We start from the raw sequence: 6,000 nt of genomic DNA on the forward strand, positions 1-6,000 counted from the left end.
AATCGCTGCAAGGGGTGAACAGCAGTATTAGGCAGGCTCGGTCAACGGCCGGCCCATTCGGGTTATCGCTTCTCGGCCTTTTGGCTAAGATCAAGTGTAGTATCTGTTCTTATCAGTTTAATATCTGATACGTCCCCTATCTGGGGACCATATATTAAATGGATTTTTAGAACAGGGAGATGGAAATAGAGCTTGCTCTGTCCACTCCACGCATTGACCTGGTATTGCAGTATTTCCAGGACCGGTGCACCCTTCCCTTATGTGTTGACTAAAATCAGATTCCAAAAGTGCTATTTGTGTTTGCTATTGTTTTTGTCTTTCTGATGGGATCTCCCCTTTTAATCCCATTATTTCAACACCTGTTGGACAATGCATTTGTACAGTCATGTGTGATAATGAGCTCATTTATTAAATGCAATTAATTAATACATTGCCACCTCTTGTTGTGTGTGTGTGTGTGTGTGTGTGTGTGTGTGTGTGTGTGTGTGTGTGTGTGTGTGTGTGTGTGTGTGTCTTCTGTGTTTCTGTGTTTCCGGCATTTCACATTGGAACAGCTCATTCACCTTCCTTGTCTTCTCTCCGCCCTCCCTTTTAGGTAGGTTAAAGAGCTGCACCTGAGCCAGCCACTGATTGATTGATGCAGCACCACAGTCAAATAGTGGAGTGGAGTAGGGGGAACAGCAAACAGCCATTAAAGCAGCCCGCCCGCCACAATGGACCTACCTGTGTACACTAGATGGATGTGATGGAATGTACTGTCGTCCCTACATTTCCAAGAAGAAGTAAGAATTGCAGTTGCAACAAACCCTTGCTTGCCTACAAAGAGAGCAGCAATTTGGATTTGTTACTATGTTACCTGGAAGAATAACAAACTGTGCAAGGATGGAGGTTGTAGGAGCAAAGAGAAGTTGTCTGTAAAGTTGGTGGATGCCTATTTTCCATTTTGCAGTCCCTTGTCTCCCTCTTGTGGCCTCCTGGAGGCAAATAAATGTGCAAAAAAAAGACAGCCTGGCGGCCGGCTGTTGCAGTGTTGCCCTCTCAGGCAACACTGAGTGACTGACTGAGCCTCACCGTCTTATATAAAGTTCAGACGGAACTTTGCACGTGTCATAGTGGAGCCCTCAGGATTCCAGAGCCAGCTTTCTGACATCATAATGGGGCCTGCCTCAGAGATAGATAAAAGCCTGGGCCCAGGCAGTGTTGGTCAGTGCTGCTCAGCAGGCAGCACCGGACTGGACTGGATTACAGCTGATACAAGGTGTGAAGGAACAAGGGGTGGCTGTGGGCATGCACTTGCTGCCGCTGCCAGTGTTTATCTGCATGGCAGGAGGGCATTTGGGCGTTGCCAGGAAGGCGTTTTTATGTAGATTCCTCCTCTTTCAGCACTGCATTGTGGTGCAAGCAAAAGAAGCAAATCCTGTGTAGCTTCCTCTCCGGCCTTTATTCACCTCCCTCCCGCTTAGTAGCTGTAAATGTGTGTGAGCCTGCAGGGCCCCATGGAATTGCCTAGGAGTAGGCTGAATCAATCGCTGCAAGGGGTGAACAGCAGTATTAGGCAGGCTCGGTCAACGGCCGGCCCATTCGGGTTATCGCTTCTCGGCCTTTTGGCTAAGATCAAGTGTAGTATCTGTTCTTATCAGTTTAATATCTGATACGTCCCCTATCTGGGGACCATATATTAAATGGATTTTTAGAACAGGGAGATGGAAATAGAGCTTGCTCTGTCCACTCCACGCATTGACCTGGTATTGCAGTATTTCCAGGACCGGTGCACCCTTCCCTTATGTGTTGACTAAAATCAGATTCCAAAAGTGCTATTTGTGTTTGCTATTGTTTTTGTCTTTCTGATGGGATCTCCCCTTTTAATCCCATTATTTCAACACCTGTTGGACAATGCATTTGTACAGTCATGTGTGATAATGAGCTCATTTATTAAATGCAATTAATTAATACATTGCCACCTCTTGTTGTGTGTGTGTGTGTGTGTGTGTGTGTGTGTGTGTGTGTGTGTGTGTGTGTGTGTGTGTGTGTGTGTGTGTGTGTGTCTTCTGTGTTTCTGTGTTTCCGGCATTTCACATTGGAACAGCTCATTCACCTTCCTTGTCTTCTCTCCGCCCTCCCTTTTAGGTAGGTTAAAGAGCTGCACCTGAGCCAGCCACTGATTGATTGATGCAGCACCACAGTCAAATAGTGGAGTGGAGTAGGGGGAACAGCAAACAGCCATTAAAGCAGCCCGCCCGCCACAATGGACCTACCTGTGTACACTAGATGGATGTGATGGAATGTACTGTCGTCCCTACATTTCCAAGAAGAAGTAAGAATTGCAGTTGCAACAAACCCTTGCTTGCCTACAAAGAGAGCAGCAATTTGGATTTGTTACTATGTTACCTGGAAGAATAACAAACTGTGCAAGGATGGAGGTTGTAGGAGCAAAGAGAAGTTGTCTGTAAAGTTGGTGGATGCCTATTTTCCATTTTGCAGTCCCTTGTCTCCCTCTTGTGGCCTCCTGGAGGCAAATAAATGTGCAAAAAAAAGACAGCCTGGCGGCCGGCTGTTGCAGTGTTGCCCTCTCAGGCAACACTGAGTGACTGACTGAGCCTCACCGTCTTATATAAAGTTCAGACGGAACTTTGCACGTGTCATAGTGGAGCCCTCAGGATTCCAGAGCCAGCTTTCTGACATCATAATGGGGCCTGCCTCAGAGATAGATAAAAGCCTGGGCCCAGGCAGTGTTGGTCAGTGCTGCTCAGCAGGCAGCACCGGACTGGACTGGATTACAGCTGATACAAGGTGTGAAGGAACAAGGGGTGGCTGTGGGCATGCACTTGCTGCCGCTGCCAGTGTTTATCTGCATGGCAGGAGGGCATTTGGGCGTTGCCAGGAAGGCGTTTTTATGTAGATTCCTCCTCTTTCAGCACTGCATTGTGGTGCAAGCAAAAGAAGCAAATCCTGTGTAGCTTCCTCTCCGGCCTTTATTCACCTCCCTCCCGCTTAGTAGCTGTAAATGTGTGTGAGCCTGCAGGGCCCCATGGAATTGCCTAGGAGTAGGCTGAATCAATCGCTGCAAGGGGTGAACAGCAGTATTAGGCAGGCTCGGTCAACGGCCGGCCCATTCGGGTTATCGCTTCTCGGCCTTTTGGCTAAGATCAAGTGTAGTATCTGTTCTTATCAGTTTAATATCTGATACGTCCCCTATCTGGGGACCATATATTAAATGGATTTTTAGAACAGGGAGATGGAAATAGAGCTTGCTCTGTCCACTCCACGCATTGACCTGGTATTGCAGTATTTCCAGGACCGGTGCACCCTTCCCTTATGTGTTGACTAAAATCAGATTCCAAAAGTGCTATTTGTGTTTGCTATTGTTTTTGTCTTTCTGATGGGATCTCCCCTTTTAATCCCATTATTTCAACACCTGTTGGACAATGCATTTGTACAGTCATGTGTGATAATGAGCTCATTTATTAAATGCAATTAATTAATACATTGCCACCTCTTGTTGTGTGTGTGTGTGTGTGTGTGTGTGTGTGTGTGTGTGTGTGTGTGTGTGTGTGTGTGTGTGTGTGTGTGTGTGTGTGTGTGTCTTCTGTGTTTCTGTGTTTCCGGCATTTCACATTGGAACAGCTCATTCACCTTCCTTGTCTTCTCTCCGCCCTCCCTTTTAGGTAGGTTAAAGAGCTGCACCTGAGCCAGCCACTGATTGATTGATGCAGCACCACAGTCAAATAGTGGAGTGGAGTAGGGGGAACAGCAAACAGCCATTAAAGCAGCCCGCCCGCCACAATGGACCTACCTGTGTACACTAGATGGATGTGATGGAATGTACTGTCGTCCCTACATTTCCAAGAAGAAGTAAGAATTGCAGTTGCAACAAACCCTTGCTTGCCTACAAAGAGAGCAGCAATTTGGATTTGTTACTATGTTACCTGGAAGAATAACAAACTGTGCAAGGATGGAGGTTGTAGGAGCAAAGAGAAGTTGTCTGTAAAGTTGGTGGATGCCTATTTTCCATTTTGCAGTCCCTTGTCTCCCTCTTGTGGCCTCCTGGAGGCAAATAAATGTGCAAAAAAAAGACAGCCTGGCGGCCGGCTGTTGCAGTGTTGCCCTCTCAGGCAACACTGAGTGACTGACTGAGCCTCACCGTCTTATATAAAGTTCAGACGGAACTTTGCACGTGTCATAGTGGAGCCCTCAGGATTCCAGAGCCAGCTTTCTGACATCATAATGGGGCCTGCCTCAGAGATAGATAAAAGCCTGGGCCCAGGCAGTGTTGGTCAGTGCTGCTCAGCAGGCAGCACCGGACTGGACTGGATTACAGCTGATACAAGGTGTGAAGGAACAAGGGGTGGCTGTGGGCATGCACTTGCTGCCGCTGCCAGTGTTTATCTGCATGGCAGGAGGGCATTTGGGCGTTGCCAGGAAGGCGTTTTTATGTAGATTCCTCCTCTTTCAGCACTGCATTGTGGTGCAAGCAAAAGAAGCAAATCCTGTGTAGCTTCCTCTCCGGCCTTTATTCACCTCCCTCCCGCTTAGTAGCTGTAAATGTGTGTGAGCCTGCAGGGCCCCATGGAATTGCCTAGGAGTAGGCTGAATCAATCGCTGCAAGGGGTGAACAGCAGTATTAGGCAGGCTCGGTCAACGGCCGGCCCATTCGGGTTATCGCTTCTCGGCCTTTTGGCTAAGATCAAGTGTAGTATCTGTTCTTATCAGTTTAATATCTGATACGTCCCCTATCTGGGGACCATATATTAAATGGATTTTTAGAACAGGGAGATGGAAATAGAGCTTGCTCTGTCCACTCCACGCATTGACCTGGTATTGCAGTATTTCCAGGACCGGTGCACCCTTCCCTTATGTGTTGACTAAAATCAGATTCCAAAAGTGCTATTTGTGTTTGCTATTGTTTTTGTCTTTCTGATGGGATCTCCCCTTTTAATCCCATTATTTCAACACCTGTTGGACAATGCATTTGTACAGTCATGTGTGATAATGAGCTCATTTATTAAATGCAATTAATTAATACATTGCCACCTCTTGTTGTGTGTGTGTGTGTGTGTGTGTGTGTGTGTGTGTGTGTGTGTGTGTGTGTGTGTGTGTGTGTGTGTGTGTGTGTGTGTGTGTCTTCTGTGTTTCTGTGTTTCCGGCATTTCACATTGGAACAGCTCATTCACCTTCCTTGTCTTCTCTCCGCCCTCCCTTTTAGGTAGGTTAAAGAGCTGCACCTGAGCCAGCCACTGATTGATTGATGCAGCACCACAGTCAAATAGTGGAGTGGAGTAGGGGGAACAGCAAACAGCCATTAAAGCAGCCCGCCCGCCACAATGGACCTACCTGTGTACACTAGATGGATGTGATGGAATGTACTGTCGTCCCTACATTTCCAAGAAGAAGTAAGAATTGCAGTTGCAACAAACCCTTGCTTGCCTACAAAGAGAGCAGCAATTTGGATTTGTTACTATGTTACCTGGAAGAATAACAAACTGTGCAAGGATGGAGGTTGTAGGAGCAAAGAGAAGTTGTCTGTAAAGTTGGTGGATGCCTATTTTCCATTTTGCAGTCCCTTGTCTCCCTCTTGTGGCCTCCTGGAGGCAAATAAATGTGCAAAAAAAAGACAGCCTGGCGGCCGGCTGTTGCAGTGTTGCCCTCTCAGGCAACACTGAGTGACTGACTGAGCCTCACCGTCTTATATAAAGTTCAGACGGAACTTTGCACGTGTCATAGTGGAGCCCTCAGGATTCCAGAGCCAGCTTTCTGACATCATAATGGGGCCTGCCTCAGAGATAGATAAAAGCCTGGGCCCAGGCAGTGTTGGTCAGTGCTGCTCAGCAGGCAGCACCGGACTGGACTGGATTACAGCTGATACAAGGTGTGAAGGAACAAGGGGTGGCTGTGGGCATGCACTTGCTGCCGCTGCCAGTGTTTATCTGCATGGCAGGAGGGCATTTGGGCGTTGCCAGGAAGGCGTTTTTATGTAGATTCCTCCTCTTTCAGCACTGCATT

General features: G+C 47.5%; 4 non-coding genes across 4 annotated transcripts; all 4 read left to right on the forward strand.

The window, feature by feature from the left end:
* The first annotated feature begins 64 nt into the window (after positions 1 to 64).
* Positions 65 to 255, forward strand: LOC142704318 (U2 spliceosomal RNA). The gene has a single exon (XR_012867814.1). It is a non-coding gene; the product is annotated as a U2 spliceosomal RNA (small nuclear RNA).
* A 1,333-nt stretch (positions 256 to 1,588) lies between these two features.
* LOC142704320 (U2 spliceosomal RNA) lies at positions 1,589 to 1,779 on the forward strand. The gene has a single exon (XR_012867815.1). It is a non-coding gene; the product is annotated as a U2 spliceosomal RNA (small nuclear RNA).
* Positions 1,780 to 3,120: 1,341 nt separating this feature from the next.
* On the forward strand, positions 3,121 to 3,311 carry LOC142704321 (U2 spliceosomal RNA). Its single transcript, XR_012867816.1, has one exon. It is a non-coding gene; the product is annotated as a U2 spliceosomal RNA (small nuclear RNA).
* A 1,347-nt stretch (positions 3,312 to 4,658) lies between these two features.
* LOC142704322 (U2 spliceosomal RNA) lies at positions 4,659 to 4,849 on the forward strand. The gene has a single exon (XR_012867817.1). It is a non-coding gene; the product is annotated as a U2 spliceosomal RNA (small nuclear RNA).
* Positions 4,850 to 6,000: the final 1,151 nt, after the last annotated feature.

Source organism: Rhinoderma darwinii, unplaced genomic scaffold (assembly GCF_050947455.1).
Source record: "Rhinoderma darwinii isolate aRhiDar2 unplaced genomic scaffold, aRhiDar2.hap1 Scaffold_3065, whole genome shotgun sequence".
In the NCBI taxonomy this organism is placed as follows: domain Eukaryota; kingdom Metazoa; phylum Chordata; class Amphibia; order Anura; family Rhinodermatidae; genus Rhinoderma; species Rhinoderma darwinii.